Genomic DNA, 10,549 nt, shown 5'->3' on the forward strand with positions numbered 1-10,549 from the left:
TGGGTCTTTTCCTTGCCCTTGCCACTCCACCATTATTATTGGGGGGACAACGTCAGATTCTCTCCCGGTTCAACCTCAGTATCCCTATCTGAAAATGGCCATGTGTTAATTTAACTCAATTTATTTCTTTACAAAAGTACTGTGGTAATAAAGATGGATAAGGCATCTATAGTCTAAGTTGTTTAGTACAAAGGGGTAAGGCACAAAAAATATGACCAAAGAAAAGGAATGAAATTTCCACGAAGAATGGAAACCTTTATGGCCTGGGACTTCTGGTATGAGGACTGTTAGGTAGGTTGCCCCTTCTAAACCTCACCACGGCCACTCGAGTATATCTTGTCATCCACATTTCACAGACAAAAGCGGAGTTCGAGAAGCCAAAGAGTGTTTCCGAAGGCACATAGTGAGGATCCCTAGAGCTCTGTTAGAGGTAAGTCTTCGGAGCCCCACATCAGAGTCCCATTGCTTCCAAGATTGCTCCAAAATTCAATTAAAGGACAGAAGTTTCACCTCGATGGAGGACAGGGTTGAAAGTAAGGCAATGGAAACTCCTGAACTGAGCCCACTCGAAACAGAATTGAGACATATGGAGGCTGTGGAGTGACAAGGGGGACATTCCAAGAAGCAGCAAGAGCAATGTGAACATGGATCAGACTGAAAAGGCTCAGGCAGGAGGGGATTTTAAATGAGCCCAGGCTCCCTTTTGGTTGGATAAGCAAATAGAAGACCAGGGTCCATAGAGTAAGCACCAAGGACGGGGTCCAGGCAGGGAAGAGGGTGGAGGTGGCCATCAGTAGGGATGGGGCTGACATGGGGAAATTCTGAAAACCAGGGGGTTGTGGTAAAGTACATCTGTCAGCATTTGTTCCCATATTTTCTGTGTGGCTGCCATTTTATATTGCTCTTTTTGTTATACTGAAGTCACAATTTTGAGAATTAAGGTTTCAAAATAAAAACAAATGATCAACTCCCCCCCCCCCCATAGAACTCAGTTTAAAAGTCGAGGGTCCTGGCTGTTGAATATAATAAATAACAGGAATCATAGCTAGATCCCCCTGCCCTGGTTCTATCTGTGATGAGAGTCAGGCCAAGGGCTGGCCCAAAACAATGTAGGCTGTTAATAGCAAAGCCTAGTTGGGAACGCCTCCTAACACCAATGCCTATCAATATTCTTTGAGGTTCTCAGCTGGCCTCTCATTATGAAAGCGCAGGCATCTAGCTTCTTTTCATCCTAAAACAAGCTCAGCATTTCCTTGTTTAAGTTGCTCTGCTTTTTTTTTTTTTTTTTTTTTAATACTGAGTATCTTCCAAGAGCAGATAGAGAAAATAAGAGTCATTTTCTACATGGCAAATGAGCCCTCTGCAGAGGGAGCCTTTGTTTCAGCTGCTGTGATCCAGCAACAGGCAGGGACTGTGTGCCCCTTGCTGGCTGCCTGTGACTGGGATGGTTCTGTCTGCGGGTGATTCTGGGAGCTGCCAGTTGGCAGTCCTGACAGCTGCCTGTAGCAGAAACATCGGGAATCACATGCAGAGAAATTTCTGATGCATCTCCCCTGAGCAAGTCCGTGCCCAGACAACCCGGGATCATTTCTGCAAACAGCTCTTCACGGTTCTTCCCTGCCTAACCAAATGCGGACTCTTAGGCATTTCCTAGAGATGAACACCTAGTGAGGGGCCACAGCACCCTACAGCAGCTGACAGAGTGGGGTGGGGTGGGGGAGTGGTGCAGAACTACAGTTCATGTGAAAGGCAACGTGAAGATAAAACTGACCAGCCTTAGATTATCATCCACATGGATGGAGCACTTGCCTTCGAAAGGATTTTCCAGGAGAGCCCCTGCTAAAATGTTCACAGCCTTCCTTGGCAGTGTAACATGCAATGCTGGAGCCCGCTGGGACAGCCATGGACACTCATGTTCGTCACGGGATATCCCTCTTCTGGTCTGGCCACCTGCTCTCTCCCTTTATCTCCACCTTCCAATCCAGGCTATTAGAGGATTCAAATCCTCTTCAAGGGACCAGGCTTTATTTGAGAAGCATGAGAGGGTCTCAAGTTTCTAGTTATGTTTTTCAAACAAGAATCCCAGCATTTATCAAGTCCTTCCTTCCTTCCATCCGTCAGTCTCCCAGGCACCCATCAGACACTCCTAGGTACTGTTTATATACGTCCACCAACAGCTGCCCCACCAGGTGCCACCGAGGCCCCGAAGATGCAAGAGGAGCCCAAGGCATGCAAACCACCTTCCTTGGCCACTTCATAGGACGGAGTGCAAATGAGTGCACAGATAATTACAGATAATTAATCCAGACCATGCTAAGTGGTACAAAGGAGAGGCCGGTTGTGGGGAGGACCAAGTGCAGGAGGGAGAGGACAGAGGACAGTTCCAGCGAGGTGACAAATCTGAGAAGGCCCAACAGGACTTGGCCAAAGGAATCTGGGAGAAGCACAGCAGCAGGGGGACCATGCTGGGCCAGAGGGACTTGGAATACCCAGCAGGGAAGACGGTGGAGCCCGGAGTGAGCAGAGGAAGGGCAGGGAAGTTCTGGAGGTGCCCCTCGGCACACAGGGCACAGTTTTCTGGGAACGCTTTTCAATTTTAAGTGTAAAGGTTCTCTTCCAGGACTGGTGCAGTCACAGTGTTTCGGGAAGCGTTTGCTTGGCGGTGGTGTGGGTGGAGGCTGTGCTGCAGGCGGCACGCTGGGAGGAGGAAGCACATGGGGTGTGTCACAGCGTCTACCGAAGACAGAGAGTCAGATGAACCAAGGTGCCCAGTGCAGCTGAGGGCAACTGGGTGATCGGAGGTGGATTTGGGGGTTAGAAATGTCAGGACTTGGTGATGCATGCGAGCAGGGAGAATGTTGTAAGGTGGCAGTGTGGTCCTGGCTTTCCCTGCCCACTGAGGGGGAACATTGCTACACATGTTCAATTGGCTGATCTGGGGCCTTCTACAACCAGAGCCACCCAGACTATTTTCAGGCCAATTTTCCTAACAACTCCAATGAACCTAATAGCCCCAGTATCCCAAGCACTGCACGTCCACTTATTCTTTTTACCAAAACCAAATCTGGTTTTGCTGTCTTTCATGCCGTCTTAGACATGCTGCTGTTCCCAGGCTCTCCTACGCCACTGCAAGTGCTCTGCCTTCAAGACCAGCAAATAGCAGCTTCGCGGTGAAGTCCTCCATGACCACCGGAGGCAAGGGCAGTCGCTCTTCTATCTGTCCTGATTCAGCCCTTGTCTCTTTCCCCTGCACTTATCTTGTGTAATTCTGCAGAGTCCCCAGCAGGGAGAGTGGGCTTGGAGACACCTGGGTTCCACAGCACCTTTCCCTCTATTGCCTCGTTGGTATGACTGGAATATTAATAGTGCCTGTCTCCTGGAATCATTTTAAGAATTAAATGAGATACTGTAGAGCACTGGTGTAGCAGGCCCCTGAAACACTGCAAACATTAAATGAACATTAATCAGCATCTTCCTTGTTACCAATGCCATATGGTCATTAATATTTCTAATATCTGTGAATGATCTTTGCTCATCTTTTCTCATACTCTCCAGACTGAGCATTGTTCAGGGGAGTCAGGCTACTCACTGTGAGGTCCCTGGCACCTAAGGCAATATTTAGAAAAGTAGATACTAATAATATATTTTTGAATGCATTAAAAAAAATGAACACTGTGAGAGGAAGCTTCTTATAAAGTAGATGCTATGTTGAAGAAGAAAAGCAGGGAGCCAGCAATTCGCCTTTAACCCAAATATTTTTGTTTATTATATAATGCAAAATTTATTACCAGGAAAGTAGACACGTCTCCTGTTCTTAAAAGCCACTGCCGGTGGGAGCAAACAGGAAATCCCATCGCACATGAACTTCTACAGTGCAATTCCTCCTCTCCTCTCCCACTCTGGAAAGCCATTGAGCTTGATGGGAAGCTGGAGGCAGAGGGGGACAGAGAGATTGGGCTTAAAAACTAAGGTATGGTGTCTGCAGCACCTTCCTCCAGAAATGAAAAGGAAGCCAGAAAGGGAGACTATCCGGGCATGAGCAGGACGTGGAATGGCAAGGTCTCGGGCAATGGTGTCATATGTCTTTCAACAAAAGGTCATTTGTGAAGCTGTACCACAATGCCAGTCTCTGTTTAGTGAGATGTCACAGCAGAATGTCTGAACTATGCATAGACATTTATGACTGTCCAGGCATGAGAGAAGAAGTGTTCTTCATGCTCTGTAATGCCTTGTTTGCAAACAGGATAGTCGCAATGGTGCAGAGTTCTCTTCTGCCAGGTAACAACGGCGGCTCTATGGGCAAGTTTCAAGATAAAGACGGAGCAGAGCAGAGCTGCCTGCCCTCACACAGGAGAGGATGTGGATGGCCACAGGAAGACTAAAGATAGACCAGAAACAGCAGAGTAGGGGGAGGGAGAGGAAGGGGCGCATCCCCACCGGCCCCATCACCTGGGATTCCCAGCACACAGAGACCGGGAAGGCAAAGTTGAGTTTGCTGTCAGCGGGGCAATGCAAACCCTGCCTAGGTTCCGTGCAATCTCGGTAAATTACACATTGCTCATGAGCGCTTTTGTGTGAATGGATTATTTTAGGGGAAAGCAACCGACTGAAGCAAACTGGAAAGATAGTTTTTTGTTGTTGTTGTTGTTCTTTGAGAAAGTAGTGGGACACATTTCTAAATGAGCGGAAATAAGAGATTACAGGGTATAGTGCTTCCCAAGCAAGAGAAGTTTTGTGTGTTTATTTACAAGGAAGAAGCAATAAGAAAGAGATAAGAGAAGCTGAAACAAGGAAAACGCTACATGTGTATATATTTTGGTCATCATCAAACGTGTTCTCCCTGGCCTCGGGTTCTCTTTCAGGCTATCTCTGTTGATAGTCACAAAGGGAAAGAAAAATTCACACGCAAAAATCAGTGAGAAATGCTGAAAGCATATTAATCACCACTCTGGCCTGGAATCCAGTGTCCCATCCTCTGGTGTCAGAGCTGTGTAAATGGTTTGATTGCACAAGAAAAAACTTATTGCTGGAAGGGTGAGTTCAACTAAGATACTTTGAGACTACCAAGACTGCCGGAGGACAGGGCTAGCGATCAGCTGCTGCTTCCCTCTAGCATCCACTTTTATTATAAATGTCCACGCCCTTGCTATGTCAATTGTGGCATGTTCTAAATACTATCCTGCCTGGGTAGGATATGGTCTATGTTTTAAAGCTCATTTTAAGTCAAGATGCCGCTTCTCAAGTTGACTGGCATTTGGTCTTTTCTACCTTTCCTTGTAGTCCCTTGTCCTTTAGGCCTGAGGGTTTTGAAATGGACGTGTCAGCTAACAGTCCTCAGACTAGTTCAGTGTCACCATTAATGGTGCCTACCTCTCATGTACCCACCTTCTCAAAACAGAACTCCCATCCCCCTTTCACACACATGCGTGTGCGCGCACACACACACACACACACACACACTCCCCAGATAACAAAGGATACAAGTAGAGACAGCTCTCACCATTTGGCCCGATTCCTTTGAAGTAAATAGGATATTTTATTTACAGTGACAAGTGCTCAGTTCAAGCTACCAAACCCAAGCAAAACACAAATGGATTTCTGAACCCCCAAATCAGTCACGATTCTCCCCTGAGGTAATGCTGTTTCCTTGGAGGCTAGCTGGGAACATACTGAGGAGCTTTGCTTGTCACAACGGGGGATACTGACGGAGTCTGGGGCCACGGAGTGTCTGGCCACAGGCAGAACATTCCACCCCATGGGGAAGGATCTTGCCTAGGATGCTGCTGCTCTCCCTTTGAGATGCTCTGACCCGGTGATAAAAGCATTTCTCCAAGAATCTCTGTTCCTTGGCTCTGCTCTGCTTGTGATCACTCTATTCTCAAGATGACTGTGGGGTTGGTAAAGCAGTTACTTGGAGCCTTAGTCGGACAGCTCAGCAACGTCAGCAGAAGAGTCTCATTCCCTAATTTCTTTAGCAGAGATAGTAATTCCAGGGACCAGGACCCGCCCAACTCAAGGGTGGAGGGACACAGGGCTCTCACAGGCTGGGCTTAGGATGTACATCTCCCTGCAGAGCTGGGGGGGGGGGGGGTCAAGGTCAGCCCTTCCAAACTACAGGCACTGATGGGGATGGCAGAAGCTGCCCAAGAAGAGTTGAAGCGATTTAAAGAGAGAGAATGACAGTGGGCAGGCAAGACGCATGTCTTCTTTCTTTGTGGTCTGATTTCCTGGCCATCTCTTCAGTTATGCTACATTCCAGGGATCTTTAGTACACCAGAGCTTTAGCACACATTGTTCCCTTGTCCCCAGGTGCTGTTCCTCATCACTTTTTGCTTGGCCAACTTCTACTTAGGCTTTAAGACTCCAGTATCACCTCTTCTGTGCCGCTTCTCGTTTAGCTGCCCCTACAAAACCCAAACCTCCGTCCTCTGTGCACCTATAGCACTTTGTACATGAAAAAAAAGGGGCCTGAGTTAATCAAGGATGAAAAGAAAATTAACAATCCATGTCCTTTTGAAACTGCAGAGCAGAGGCTGCTAGATGAAACAAGATCGAAAAACATCAGCCCCACAAATGCTTATTGAAGGTGCGCACGTTGAGCAGAGGGCGCGGGGCTCTGCGAAGGACCCCGCCGTTCCCTTTTCATGCGTGTGGATGTTTAGAACCACTGGCTTCAAGAACTTGGTTTCTTAAAGCTGATCTAGTTCAACCACTTCCTTATCCAGATCAGGAAAATGAGGCTGAAGTGGGTTTCTTTCTAGCTCTAACAGTCAATGACCTGACCACTGAAAGGAAGAAAAGGTTGGCCCAATTCTTGGTTGAAAAACCACAGTTATGCAGCTTAAATTTCCTGTTTTAGACGCCATGCCAGGATGAAGTTCTGGTCTCCATTGCCAGTGACCACTCTGGAGAGAGAAGCAGAACCAAGCTCTGTGTCTCTGGGAGAAATGGAAAATAAAGAGCAGTGCATGGCAGGGTCCAGGCCCTGGAACTGTGATTCATACATTTTTTTTTCCTGCCTTGCCAATGTGTCTGTAGAAGTAAACTATTTATGACTCACCGCATGATGAAGAGACATAATAAATTTTGCTGGGAATTCAAAGCGTGCAAACAAGAGCATGTATCAGATGTGTGGGAATTAAGGGGCATAAAAATGGTTTAAAGCAAAGGGATAAAGGTGACTCTTCATGGCAAATGTCTCTTCTATTTTTATGACCAGATCTGCATATACATTCTCTTTTGAAAGAATTGAAATTGGCCAGAAATAGAACTGCATGAACCCTGTGATATTCAAAATGGAAAGTGGAGATTTGTTTGGATTCCTGCCAGATATACGCAGGAATAAACACGTAGAGCTATTTCCATAAAATATTTTTTTGAACAAACTACAGGCCCCATCCTTCCCTCTGTTTGGGCCCCATGTGGCCCTTTGCCCTGTCTCTGCATTTAGACTCCCCTCAGGCCCTTCTGATCACCTGCTTCCTGTTACTCTAAGCTTTTCTTTTGAACACCTTTGTCTTGTTCAGAAGTGACAGGATGAGATCCTGCACCATGGCCTAGGGTCTGCGAGTGGACCCAGACTGTCCCTGCAATTTTTAAGCCTGTTTGATGGAGAAGCAGGGATCTGGGGCAGCTGTTCCAGTGAGAGTGTCAGCAATTACCAATGAACAGGTAAGTGCCTCGGAGAAAACAAAATCAGGGGATGGGATAAGAAGTGCCTCGGGGGAGGGTCAACCTGGGGACATCTGGGGAAGGTCGCTCTTGGGAGGTGACACTGAGGTCCAAGTAATAGAAAGGAGGTAACCTCTGGGGACATCTGGGGAGGATCTCTCCAAACTCAAAGGTAAAATCCCTGAGTTTGTGAAAGAATTTAATGTTTACAGAATAAACACAAAATGGTGATCTGTGGGGCCTGCTAGAGCAGGGAGGAGGAAGGCAGGAGTCCCACAGTGGCAAACACACCCTCCCGCCGCAGGCAGGAAGGAGCCTGGGTTTCCCTGGAGGAAAATAGATGCTAGATCCAGCTCTCCACCTGAAGCATACAGCGCACTTTTACCAGAGCTTCCTCTGGCCTCCGAGTGGGCAACAGCTGTGGGGGAGGAAGCCTTGGACCTAGCTCCCACAGGTCCCTCCCTCCCCACCATGACTGTTGATCACCTGTTCTGATTTCATGACTTGGGGTTCCATTTTCTGCCGTGTTTTGTATCTAACGACTTTACTGCTGGATAATCGACAAGACCTGGATTTTCTGTGTTGAGTTCAGGAATCAAATTCACTTAACAGCATGTGAATTATGGTAGTTCTAAGACTTGTTTTGACACCTTTTCCTCAGGAGAGTCTAGAGGCCCTCTCCTTAGGGAGATTTAGATCTAATGATAGGTTGCAACTCTCTTGGGGTCTCTACTGAATAACCTTGATGTTAAAAAAGATCTCTCTGCTCTGCTCCTTGGACTTCAGAGGTCTCAGATGTGTTTACTGGGCTGGTGGAAAGGGACACTTGAGCATCCTCCTAACCTGGTTTTTGAGATCCCATCACTGTTTTAACACCTCATTGTAAAACCTCCATGAACATCTGGACTGTCGCTACTTATGGCTAAATTATTATTTAGCATTTACTGTGTGTCAGTTTTTGTTCAAGGGATTTCCATATATCCACTATTTACTCTTCACAGTGACTCCATGAAATGTGGGAGTTCCCTGTGGGGACCGCAACGAATTAGGAATTAGCATGAACCACGTGGCTCAAACAAGTCATCATTCGGGGGACAGAAGTCCAGATTCAAGGTAACAGCTGGGCTGCGGTCCCTCTGGAGGCTTTGAGGACAAGGTGTTTCTTGCCTCTGCTGGCCTCTGGGGGCCACCAGCATTCCTTGGCTTGTGGTTCTGTGGCTGCCTCGCTGTGACGTCTGCTTCTGTGTTCATGTCACCTCCTCTGTGTGTTCTCCTCTTGCTCTCTTGGACCTCCCTCAACCTTTCTCCTATAATTACCCTGGTCACTGGATTTAGGACCCACTGAGGTCATTCAGGATGACATGATCTCCAAGTCCTCCACTGAAGACCATCTTCCAAGTAAGGTAAGCTTCACAGGCTCCAGGGACTTGATGGGGACATATTTTCTAGGGACCACCATTTAACCTGCTCTAATGAGCAAAACCCTTTTATTATTTGTCTTTTGCTTCCATAATCATGCAGGTTGGCAGATTTGAACTGGGTCATCTAGTTTCAGAGATCCTGCAGATTTTAAACTCTTTATAATGTTTCATGGTGAAAGTCAACACTAAGGTGTGTGAAGCACCAAGCCTTGTGCCTGACACACGGAAGAGCTGCAAAAACTCATAACTTACTGTTTATAAAGCTATTAGTCAAAATTAGGGTGGCTGCTTATTTACCACGTGGTGTTCAGATTGCGTGACGGAATTCCTAACCAGGTTCAGACAGCTGATGTCCTTGCTCATATCAGGGAATCTTCTAATCAACACAACTTCTGATTAAGCATTTATTTCTCATCATCGCATTCCAACCTGAGACTTTGAGTCGGAAAAATTGAGTTCATCTGGGTGGTGCGACATGAATTCCTACACTGGGCTCTCTCGTTTACTCTTCAGAGACACAGGTGAGCTGGCACACTATGTATTTAATGTGACATCATGTTGGTTTAGGCCAGTTAGGGTAATAGGGTCCAGTAGCTCAGAGGAAGTGAAGAACCCCCACTGAGCCCATGAGAATCAAAGGTCCTGTCTTCTGCTTTCTCTCCATAGGGTTTACAGATCTTGGGGAAGGCACGTTTGAAACATCTACAGCTACTGTCATGAATATTCTCAGCTTGTCCACCCGTAGCCCTAAAGAACAGGCTGCTCCAAACTTGGATGCTTCTGAAGAATGTTTCCCCTGGGCTTTGCCAGGGCCCTGTGAGGCATTGCTCATTACAGATACACACTAACTTTCTCTCTCTCTTCACCTATTCAGAGTGTTAGAACGAGGAGCCCCAGAAGGCTTCTGGGAACTCTGTGTAAGTTGTGTCTGTTGTTTCCCAAAGGGTGGTGTTTATCACGTGAGTCCTGCAGACACCAGTGGATTAGGGATGAGCCTCATCCTTGCCCATGGGTTTGGCTCCCTCCCTTCATCTCTGAGGCCAACACACATGGGAGCCCCTCTTGGCCGACCCAAGGTCTATGGTACCTTCTCCACGGCCCTGTAGAGGGTGTGTCTCTCCTGTTGATAACCCACTCCCCTCTGTGTCGCCGAGGGTGTGACCATGGAGGATCATCTGGAACCAGACCAAATCTCCATGCTGGGGGCTGAGCACCAATTCAATCTTTTGCCGGCTGTGTGAGTTTTATCGAGTACTTAAACCTCTCCAATCGCTGTCCATAATTTAGCCACACTACTACTAATATTAAGGTTATAGGGTCCAGTAGCTCAGAGGAAGTGAAGAACTCCTACTGAATCCATGAGAATCAAAAGTCCAAATACTCCAAGAGCTATAGGGAAGGGTTGTATGTGAAAATACCTTATAAACTTTGAGGCTTTATGTAATAAATTATTATGT

The 10,549-nt window shown here is 47.0% G+C and overlaps 1 long non-coding RNA gene across 1 annotated transcript; it reads left to right on the plus strand.

The window, feature by feature from the left end:
• The first annotated feature begins 352 nt into the window (after positions 1-352).
• LOC143380270 (uncharacterized) lies at positions 353-9,123 on the plus strand. Its single transcript, XR_013088603.2, has 3 exons — positions 353-430; positions 7,527-7,671; positions 8,673-9,123. It is a non-coding gene; the product is annotated as an uncharacterized LOC143380270 (long non-coding RNA).
• The last annotated feature ends 1,426 nt before the right edge of the window (positions 9,124-10,549 follow it).

Source organism: Callospermophilus lateralis, chromosome 14 (genome assembly GCF_048772815.1).
Source record: "Callospermophilus lateralis isolate mCalLat2 chromosome 14, mCalLat2.hap1, whole genome shotgun sequence".
NCBI lineage: Eukaryota > Metazoa > Chordata > Mammalia > Rodentia > Sciuridae > Callospermophilus > Callospermophilus lateralis.